The 11,561-nt window shown below is 40.4% G+C and overlaps 1 non-coding gene and 1 pseudogene across 1 annotated transcript; both read left to right on the top strand.

Annotated features, from left to right (window-relative positions):
- Window positions 1-2,061: 2,061 nt before the first annotated feature.
- Window positions 2,062-2,199, top strand: LOC118677936. The gene has a single exon (XR_004974641.1). It is a non-coding gene; the product is annotated as a small nucleolar RNA SNORA66 (small nucleolar RNA).
- A 909-nt stretch (window positions 2,200-3,108) lies between these two features.
- LOC118675555 lies at window positions 3,109-5,567 on the top strand (annotated as a pseudogene).
- The last annotated feature ends 5,994 nt before the right edge of the window (window positions 5,568-11,561 follow it).

The following is an 11,561-nucleotide window of genomic DNA, read 5'->3' as shown; positions in this document are numbered from 1 at the left end:
GTGTGGAGAACCCAGCAGGTGTAGCTCAGTGGCTGAGCATCGACCTATGAACCAGGAGGTCACGGTTTGATTCCCAGTCAGGGCACATGTTGGTTTGTGGGCTAGATCCTTGGTGGGGGGCTTTCAGGAGGCAGACCATCAATGATTCTCTCTCATCATTGATGTTCCCATCTCTCTCCCTCTCTCTTCCTCTCTAAAATAAATTTTAAAAAAAGATTGAAAAAAAGTCTATTATGAGGAGCTGGGTGATGACTGGTAAATGAATCCCACATTGAGAAATGCTTTGACAGTCATGGACAGGGTGCTATGTTAGAGAGTCGCAGAGAATGCATTCTCACACAGGTCAGCCAGGGGCAACTTCTCTGAACAATCAGTAGGAGGTCCATGTGGCTAGAGCACTGTTAGCGTGAGGGGCTGGAGGGAAGGCTGGGGAAGGGAGCTGGGGCTGGAGAACACCGGAATGTGTTCTATGTGCAAAGGAACTTCTAAGTGCACTGGAGGTTTTTAAGCAGGTAAATGATTTGGCCTGTTTTTTTAATATACATAATTAATTGATTAAAGCCACTCTTCTTGGCTTCACTACAGGGAATGAACTATAGTGGAAGCAGGGAGACCACTGCTGGTAGGGGCCAAGGCAGAACTGCTCAAGAGAGACAAAGGCAACTTGAATCGGGATCAGAGCAATGAAGCATTAGCATCTTCATAGCAACGAATGTGGGGGGCTTGGCTGAGAGAGACAGTTGAAAGGTAACTTCTCCAGGGCTTATGGGTGGGTTGGCTATGAGGAGTAACAGAGACTTTAGTGAATTGAAGGACGGCCCCAAAGGCTACGTCCATGTCTTAATCCCCGGAGCCTGAGAATGTGACCTTATTTGGAAAAAAATGTCTTTGCAGATGTAATCAAGTTAAGGATCTCCAAATGACATCATCCTGGACTGTCCACATAAGCCCTACCTTCTATGACAAGTGTCCTCATGAGGGACACAGAGGAGAGAAAAGTGGGGAAGGCCATGTGAAGACGGTTGCAGAGACTGAGGTGATGCAGCTCACGGGACCCCTGGAGCCAACAGAAGAGGGACAGACAAGGAAGGATTCTCCCCTGGAGCCTCCGGGGAGCGCAGCCCGTCGGACACCTGGCCCCCAGGACAATGAGGAAACAAATGCTGTTGTTTGAAGCCACCAAGTTTGTGGTGATACGTTATGGCAGCCACAGGGAACTACTACAAAGAGGGGGGAGTCTGGGATGACCCCTAGGTTTCTGGCATATGGTGTTGCCATTTACTGCACCGGGGAAGTCTGGGTTTGGGTGGTGCTGGTGCTAGGACTAAGAGTTAGAGTTTGCCCTGGCCAGTTGCTCAGTGGCTAGAGCTTCAGCCTGAAGACCAAAGGGTCTTGGGTGTGATTCCTAATCAAGGGCTTGTGCCTGTTGCAGGTTCAATCCCCGGCCCCAGTTGGGGTGCGTGCGGGAGGCAACCAATCGTCTCTCTCTCTCTCTCTCTCTCTCTCTCTCTCTCTCTCTCTCTCTCTCCTGCCCTCTTTTCCTTCCACTCTCTCTAGAAATTAATGGAAAAAATATCCTTGGGTGAAGATTTAAAAAAAAAAAAAGAGTTAAAGTTTGGACATGCTCAGTTTGAAATGCTTGTGAGAAGTCTAAGCGGAGAAGGTGGGTAAGCAGCTGGATGGAGCAGTCCGGAGCTCAGAGGAGGGTCAGGGGAAAAGAGATAAATCCGGAATTGCCAGCATACAGGCTACATTTAAACCAGAGAAGTCGATGCAACCTCCTAGGAAGAGGGTGTAGTGTGGAGCTGGGGAAGGCCTGCGAACAGTGGCCTGTGCTTTTCAGCCCGTTTGTGGGAAACCGTCAATTCTTTACCTTCTGTTTTCTTCTTGCTCTTACCTCTGGTGCCCACATGTTGTAAGAGAGGAAGTTATAAAAGAGCGTAGCTAACTTAAGGTAGTGTAATTTCAGGGCAAAGCGGTGTGATTCTGCCTGCCCAAATACTTTCTCCATCCGTTGTCTAATGCTTGGCCTGCCATGATTAGAGACTCATTTCTTCAGGCATTAAAACCTACATATTGTACCTTTGCACGACGTTGCAGAAGTGAGGAGGGAACCAACCAGGTTTGCTAAAGTAATTGTGATAGAAATGTATTAGCCTCAGGGGCTACTGGGGTGGTCCATGCTATCATAGTACAGTGTAATAACATAAAATAAAACCTACACATTCTTTGGTAGAAGTCATCCATAACTTTTCCTTCACATCTTAGTGAGAATTTGTGTATCAGATACTTTCCGCAGAGCAGGTTATGATGCCTGGGTGACAGGAGTGTGGGAGAACAAAGCATGAAGTTTGGGCCATGCAGTGGGTGGCTGAGTAGAAAAGGGCAATCATGAGGATGTGGGGACCCTGAAGCCGGGCCATGTCTGCCCTACCGCTTTGCATGTGGGGGAAAGCCTGCTATAGAAAGGCTCCCCCCTTCCTGGCCGTAGTCTGAAAACTCAGTACCAAACGCCCTCCCTCACCCCTGGTGCCCGCTGGGGGATCTCAGCTGACATGTCCTTCTTCAGAATGAGAAGAAAAGTGAAAGAAACATCAGTGACATGCAACAGGCAGCTTCACAGTATTCAAGAGGAAACCAATTGCATGGACCTTGCAGCATTTTAAGGGCTATTCTGGAGTTTCTGCTTTTCTAAAGTGATGGGTACTTTCACTGGATGCTACCTCGAGTCTTCATCGCTACCATCATAAGCCCTACTGGGACTCCTGGCCAGGCACCCTGAGTCCCCTCTACCTGCTCCCAGACCATTCTACTCATTCTGCTATCTGAGTGAGGATTTCAAAATGCAAACATGCTTCTTGCCTTTCAGTGTCCCCCTGCTGCTCCTTGGATAGGACACTATAAAGCTCACAGGGATGTAAAGTACAGTACGGGGAATCTAGTCAACACTTATGGTGTCAGTAGGTATTAGACTTATTGAGGGTATTACTTCATAAGTTTTAAAAATGTCTACCACTATGTCAAAATTAATATAACATGGAATGTCAACTGAATTGAAAAATTAAAACTATAGCTCTTCCCCAAAGCAGCCATAAGTGACCTCTGAAAATGGTTCACTATTCACGTGACCCAGAAAAACCCACAAAATCTTGCAAATCAAGAGGTTCAAATCTTCGTGTTCACTTTAAGAACACTCGTGAAACTGCCCCGGCCGTCAAGGGGATGCCTATTCGAAAAGTCACCACCATCTGAAGGATGTAACTTTACAGAAGCAGTGCGTGCCATTCCATCGTTACAATGGTGGAGTTGGTAGGTGTGTTCAGGCCAAACAGTAGGGTTGGTGGTCCAGAAGAGTGCTGAATTTTTGCTGCACATACTTAAAAATGCAGAGAGCAATGCTGAACTTAAGTGTGGGGAAGCAGGAGACTTGATTGGAAAGTCTGTAAGGAGGAATCTCTGAAAGGTCAGGGGCTTCTAGCAGGACCTTGCCGAAGGCGGCAGACGCTGCCTTGACTTTTCCAAACAAGTCTAAGCCCCTGGGTGTTTTACTGGAATCTTTATGTTTACTTATTAGATGTCTTTGCTTAAAGGACACTGCAGACACATGTGACTTCTCAAAGATCCTTATCCTACTGATAGTATCTAATAATTTTAGTTCAAGCTGTTATTACAATAAAAGCCCAAGGAGGCAGGCAAATGGGGCTGTTTTGGTTCCTATAGCCAAGCAGCCCCTTAGCTCTCTCTTTCACAGAAATGTGTGTCATCCATCACTCAGGGTCTGCTGGTCAGCCCCAGCACTTAAGGGTTTAGATGTAGACTCTCTGGTCATTGAGCACATCCAGGTGAACAAAGCTCCCAAGATGCAGCATGGAACTTACAGAGCTCATGGGCGGGTTACCCCATACAGGAGCTCTCCCCACCACACTGAGAGGATCCTTCCTGAGAAAGAGCTGATTGTTCATAAAACAGAAGAGGAAGCTGCACAGAAGAAAAAGGTATCTCAGAAGAAACTGAAGAAACAAAAATTTATGGTCAGGAGTAAATTCAGCATAAAATAAATACTGATAAAAGTAAAAAATAAATAAATAAAGCTTTTCTTTAGCTAACCATTGCCTATATTTCTGGCTTTATTTCATCCCCAATACTTGCTTGCTTTGCTCTCAGAGATCTAGATGCATGACATGCATTCAGTTTCTCCAGCTCCACAGTCCTCTCTTGCTGCTCCCTGAGTTGGATTGCTCTCGCTGCCCCCAGCCCCCCACTCCCTCACTCCTTCTCTGCATCCTCCCCCCATCCCCAGTAAACAGAATCACACACTTCATTAGGACACTGTCCTGACTTCTCCCCCGCCCCCTGTATCAAATCCTCTTCCTATTTTCAGCCTTATGGCACTGTATACCTTTTCTGCCTAGTCCTAATGGTAGTTGTAAATGCACACACACACACACACACACACACACACACACACACATATTTAAGTAGAATTATTTGACTGATGTTTCTCCTTACCAGACTTTACTTTTTATGAGGGCAGGTATCTTGTTCATGGTGGCATCTCTAACTAGCATCCTGCTGCCCTTAGCCTGTCATTGAATATTGGCTGAATAGATAAAATGAATGGACATATATTGCCACTAATTGTTGGTTACTCAATGAATTCTAAGAATTCTCAGGATGGGTCACTTCTATGTGGCTCTTTAGGTTTTGAAAAGCAGTTAGTAATAATATGGAGCCTGATTCTCCCCTCCTGGAGAGCACTCACTCCTGGGGCACAGTAAGGAGAATAGTGTTACCTATCAGTTTCCACGTGTGAGCATCAATTTCCACCCCAAATAAAAGGAGAGAAATGCTTGCAGGCCCAGGAGAAATGCTGTTGATTTTGTGCTAGCAACTGGATTTCTCCGTGGCTGTCATTTATGAATGAAGGGAAAGCCCAGTGAAGGTGATTGATGTCACCGCAGCCCTCACAGAGCCACCTCCCACCGCTCACTCACACCTAATAATGTGCTCTGGTTATTTGCGAATGTGTTTGGCCTTCCTGAAATAAAAGAGAAGATGATATTAAACGAAATCACTTTAAATAAAAAGGAGAACACAGGGGCCAAGCATGATAAAATGACCACAAAACATTAAGGAAAAGATCAGTGACAGGTCTCAAATGTAGTTCAAACGGCGTTTCTTTTGAATGTTAAACCTCCAGCCCACGGCCCTCATCCTCAGAGCGATGAAAATATGGTGGACATGTGTACATTTTCTTTCTCATGGCTTGTGCTTAATTATCCATGAAGAAAAAAAAAATTCACGAAATGTTTCATGTTCTTCTCTTTTAACTGCCAAAACAGGAACTTCTGAGGCTTTGACAGAATTGGTTATGATCCCTTTGAAAGTTTTATTAACGCAGAGTATGTTTTTAATCTTTTGTATGTTGATCACTAAAATGTATTTTCTATGATTCATTCATTCTTGCCTCTATCGCATTTTAAGTAAACAAGGAGTTAGTGACTTTGGCCTTGTAAAATATATTGGGCTTTTTTTTTTTTTTTTAGATGCAGAGTGGTGATGATTAATGAACAAACTGAATATTAAATCAGAGGATTCTTCTCTATCTAGGACAGAAAGGAAGTCTTGAGACCCTTTGAGAGATTAGTATCTACATTCATTTTAATGTAAACATCAGAGACATTCCACTCTGAGCATATTTCTTTCCTCTAAAAAATTCTGTATATAGATGTTGTATTTTCTGGGCATCTGTGGATGTCAAAATATAAATAAATGAAAGTGCTTACTTTTTTGCCTCTATTGATATTTTGAGTCAACAGTTGAAAGTTGAAGTAAGAAGTGCTGTTTTTTTTATTTGTAGAGTAGTTTTAAAAATAAAAGCATGCATCAGAAAATACTGAATGCTTGCTAGTTAATCTATTATCATAATTGTCTTTGTTATTCATATTTTTCAAAGTTTCATAACCCTTATTGTTTGAGATCTATTTAAAGTGCTTGGAGCATAACTGCTTTATCAGTAGTTGCCTGAACAGAAAAATAAGGTGTCTTGTCTTCTAGATGAATCTGTGAGAAGAATTTATTTAAAACAAAATAGAATTCTTGGGTTAAGTATCAAAATAGACATAACTAAGGTAGTTTTAATACAATGCCCAAACAAGAAGGTACTTTCATAAACACAAAGGTCAAGATATGTGAAATAAGATAATACCACCTTTTAAAAAAATTTAAAAATTTGATTTCAGAGAGAAAGGGAGAGGGAGAGATAGAAACATCAATGATGAGAGAGAATCATTGATCAGCCACCTCCTGCACGTTCCCACTGGGGATTGAGCTCATAACCTGGGCATGTGCCCTGACTGGGAATTGAACCATGACCTCCTGGTTCATAGGTCGATGCTCAACCACTGAGCCACCGTGGCCAGACACCATCTTTTTAAACTAAAAGTTTATTTTTATTTTTATTTTTATTTATTTTAAAAAAAAATATATTTTATTGATTTTCTACAGAGAGGAAGGGAGAGGGACAGAGAGCCAGAAACATTGATGAGAGAGAAACACCAATCAGCTGCCTCCTGCACACTCCCCACTGGGTATGTGCCTGCAACCAAGGCACATGCCCCTGGCCAGAATCGAACCCGGGACCGTTCAGTCCGCAGGCCGACGCTCTATCCACTGAGCCAAACCGGTCAGGGCTAAAAGTTTATTTTTAATTAGTTATATTGACCTTGTAGAGTCAAAGCCTCAGATCTTTCTTTCTTTCTTATTGTTAAAATTGCATTAGAATTTATACACACATAAGTTTATGAAAACAAAACAAATAGTATTTGACCAGGTTTTAGCTGTGTTAGACTAGATCCACAGACCACTGAGGGATTAAAGAGAATGCCAAGATATGGAAAGTTAACAACTTCTAAACATCAGGTGATCTGAAATAGGTGACAGCATTTCCTAAAGACCCATTTTCCATCATTCTTTTATTCACCAATTGAGCAAGTGTTTAAGTGCCTCCCATAACCAGGCACTATTCAAAGTGTTGATACATAAGTGAACTAAAGAGATCAAAAGAAGCTTCTATTCTAGTTGGTGGAAGTGAGATGCTTAACATTTAACCACATATTTTCCTTAATCAAGAATAAGCCATATGCTATTAAAATAATCTCTAAATCATCAGCAAAGATTGAGCTTCAAGAATACCTATGGAATTAATATTGTACCACAAGATATTATTTTTCTTAATTTAAAGAAGTATGAAAGTTCATTCTGTTAGCTCACTTGACTTTTACCCTATAAGTAGTTACTTTCTCTATGATTAAATTTGTATACACCTCCTTAGAAAACTATGCTTTCCTTTGTATTTTACGAAGGAGAGCCAAAAAGTATTAGGCTACCAGCTAGTTGGTGGCAGAACTGGTAATAGATCTTAGTGTTTTATCTGCACCCCCTGTTCTTATTAGTCACTTTATTTTATTTAAATACTAGAGGCCCAGTGCACAAAATTCATGCACTTGGGGGTGGAGGGAGTCCCTCAGCCAGGCCTGTGCTCTCTTGCAGTCCAGGAAACCTTGGGGGATGTCCAACTGCCGTGGAGGTGAGAGAGGCTCCCACCAATGCCACTGTGCTTGCTAGCCATGAGCCCAGCTTCTGGCCGAGTGGTGCTCCCCCTGTGGGAGCGCACTGACCAGGGGGAAGCTCCTGCATTGAGCATCTGCCCCCTGGTGGTCAGTGTGCGTCATAGTGATTGGTTGTTCTGCCGTTTGGTTAATTTGCATATTAGCCTTTTATTATATAGGATATGTATTTTTTATTGTTGACAGTATTACAGATCAGTAAGGGACAGTATTATTACATTTATACCCAATATAGGTAAATTGGAGTAGTACCGGTTAGGTACTGAAACTTTCATGATAACTTTAGTAACTATTTTGAGAACATTAGAAGAAAATTAGATTTTTATAAAGTAGCTCTAGTTACTTACCATGTATAATAGGGCATACAATGCCCATTCTCCTTTAAAAGGGTTATAGAGATACACCAAAAAAAGTATTGATATTTAGTTCACTAGTTGCAAAAGAGTCCATAATTATAATATTTCATTTCTAGGATGCCAGTTTATTACATATTAATTAGTTCATGTTTAAATGTGATGCCTTCCAGATGAGATTTTTTATACAATATCCTGGTGATTTAGAAAGACACTCTAGTATTATCATGTTTCAAAATTAGGATGTGTCACTCTTGGAAAGAGATCTCCAGATGGCTCATCTCATTCTTTTTTGTGTCTCCATTACAAAGGGTGAATTGACTTTTTCCCCAACTTCTTCTCCATATTATGTGGCTTTTCCCTATTTGGGGGTGGGTTACCCCACATACTAAGTTCAGAGAGTTTACATATATATGTCATGGATTTTTTTTAAGTTGTATTATGGAGCTTATATAAATATTTTCCTTTTTTTCTTCCCTGATCATAAACTTGCCCTCACTCCTGGATTTGGAACATAACCAAGCTGGAAGATGAGATCATGTTTGCAGAGCACAATGAGGTCTCAGCAAGAATCTTCTAATTTGAGACCCATCAATATTTTATGCACTCATAGGCTAAAATGCTGAAAAATAAAATCAGGAGTTTAAAAGTTATTTTCAGCATTGGGACTAAATAAAGGAGACAGGGTTTTCCTTTTTGTATTTTTTTATATTCAAAATAACTTATTTTTCCTTGCAAATGTAATTCTGTTTTACTTAGAAAAATTGACTCAATTTGCTAGTGCAAATAATGCTATTGTTTTATTTTACTTTATCTTCACATTATGTATAATGTTAACTCTTTTGTTCTTATTTTGAAGTTGACAAAATTTTAGACTACTATTTGCTAATTGCCTGATTTGCATTTTTTAAAAAATCCTCACTGAGGATATTTTTTCCATTGCTTTTTGGAGAATGTGGAAGGAAAAGTGGGAGAAAGAGAGAGAGAAACATCAATGTGAGAGAGACACATTGATTGGTTGCCTCCCACACTCACCCGCCCTGGGGATGGGGATTGAACCTGCAACCCAGGTACATGCCCTTGACTGGGAATTGAACCCAAGACCCTTCGGTGTACAGGCCAATGCTCTAACCATTGAATAACACTAACCAGGACTGATTTGTATTTTTAATATAGAGAGATATTTCCTTGTTTCATTTTTATAGTATTGTAATTACTGGTCTTATTTGCGTATTCAATATTGAGAAAGAATTTTCCTTTTTTTCATGTAATTACACACATACTATACTGCTTAAGATGGAGAACAGATGAGGATAACTATACTCTTTTTGCAAATTTTTACCACATGTGGAGTTTACCATGAAGAATAAGCAGAGTAAAGAATGCCCGACCCAATGCCCCTTTGAAACATTTTTATGTGGTTCCATGAAATAGTGCATATTTTAATAGATGCCATGACATGGCAGCCATGCTGAGGTCTTTGTTTTCAGACAATCCCACTCAAAGTATCTGCTATGGGCATCTATTGGTTTTACCTGCTCACTCTGCCATCTTCCTTTGTCCGGAGTCAGATTTTGATTTTCTTTTGGGAATCGTCTTTCCCTAGGCGTGTTGTTCTAATGAGATGACTACAGTGCCCCGCCTCCTCTGACCTAATAAGAATCCTCCCTATAATTTGTTTCTCTAAGATTTATAGCTGTGAGGAGCGAGAGGCGCTCCCTTTCTCTGGGCTCTCAAGCTAAACCACATAAGCCTGAAGCTTATGGTCCCAACCCCAGGCTTCATGGAAGGTCTCTGATAATGATGCCAACACACGGAGGGAACCAGGGCTCTGGCAATATTTAGCACCATCTGAAGCTAGTTCAACCCTTAAAGTTCCCAGTCATTGGAGCCAATACATTATCTTTTGGTTAAGCTAATATGAGTTGCATTCCTATGATTTTCAACCTAAAGAGCTTTGGATATTGCTTTCCACCTAGATGTGAGAATGATAAACTCGGTGCAAGCAAAAATAACTTGTCAACAGTTCTGAGTAATAGAGAAATCTAATCAAAATCTATTTTGGATAAGCAGTAAGTTTTTGTTGGTTTGGAATCCTAAATTTAGAAAGCTCAAATAACTAGCATTTTCCTGTACCCTAGAGACAACTGTTAAATAAACTAACTGATCCCAAGGATTATTTAAAGATGTAATTCCAGGTTATGTCAGTGTCATTATAGATTCAACTTAATCACCCACATTTTCAACATTAATGGGATTATTGTACGGGAATTGATGCCAAGAGAAATGATCTCAAGGCTCTGTGCTAATAATAGCTTTAACATATTGGCACATTCCATGTACCAGAAAGTGTGCAAAGCCTGTCATTACTTTACATTTAATTCTCACAAAAACCCTAAAAAGCAGGTGTTATTATTCCCCTTTTACAGATAAGGAATCTTAGAGAGGTTCAGCAATGTGCTCAAGTTCACACAGCTGGCAAATAGTAGAACCAAAATCTAAGCCCAGGTCTTTCTAATTTAATAGCCCAGGCTTTTAACCACTGCTCTTTCTTTAAGTTTCCCATGTTCATAAAAGTCTGTTCAATTATTTATTTTTTTCATCATATTTTGGAGATATATTTAGCTCATAGTAGATATAATATACCTATATTTATGTAGATATAGATATAATAAATATAGTATAAATAACATAGTAAATATCTTATGAACTTATAAATATACACTGAGTGGCCATATTATTATGACCACCCCATCAGTACAGTGAAGTGAATTAGTTATGCAAATAATAATAATAATAAAACATTGCGAGTATTTGCTTAGGAAGTTTTCAATATTCAGTATTTTTGGAAGTGTCAATGAAGTACTGATGGGGTGGTCATAATAATCTGGCCAGTCATAATAATCTGGCCACTCAGTGTATAAGCATACATAAACATTCATATATATATATATATATATATATATATATATAATGTATAACTATTTTATAACTACTATGAGTTAGATATAAGAATTTCTAATTCACATGGCAATCTTATTTTAAAACTCTAGCCGAAACCGGTTTGGCTCAGTGGATAGAGCGTCGGCCTGTGGACTGAAGGGTCCCAGGTTCGATTCCGGTCAAGGGCATGTACCTGGGTTGTGGGCACATCCCCAGTAGGAGATGTGCAGGAGGCAGCCGATCGATGTTTCTCTCTCATCAATGTTTCTAACTCTCTATCTCTCTCCCTTCCTCTCTGTAAAAAATCAATAAAATATATAAAAAAATTAAAAAAAATAAAACTCTTATGGCTAAATCAGAATTTGTCATCAAAAATTCAATATCTGCATTTTATTTATTTTTTTAAAAATATACTCTTTTTTTTTTATTGATTTCAGAGAGGAAAGGAGAGATAGGAAACATCAATGATGAGAATCATTGATTGGCTGCCTCCAGCATGCCCTCTACTGGGGGTGAAGCCCACAACCCAGGCATATGCCCTTGACCGGAATCCAACCCGGGACCCTTCAGTCCGCAGGCCAACGCTCTATCCACTGAGCCAAACCAGCTAGGGCTGCATTTTATTTTTTTCTTGATT

This window comes from Myotis myotis, unplaced genomic scaffold, assembly GCF_014108235.1.
Source record: "Myotis myotis isolate mMyoMyo1 unplaced genomic scaffold, mMyoMyo1.p scaffold_m19_p_2, whole genome shotgun sequence".
In the NCBI taxonomy this organism is placed as follows: domain Eukaryota; kingdom Metazoa; phylum Chordata; class Mammalia; order Chiroptera; family Vespertilionidae; genus Myotis; species Myotis myotis.
This window is presented reverse-complemented; position numbering and strand designations above follow the sequence as displayed.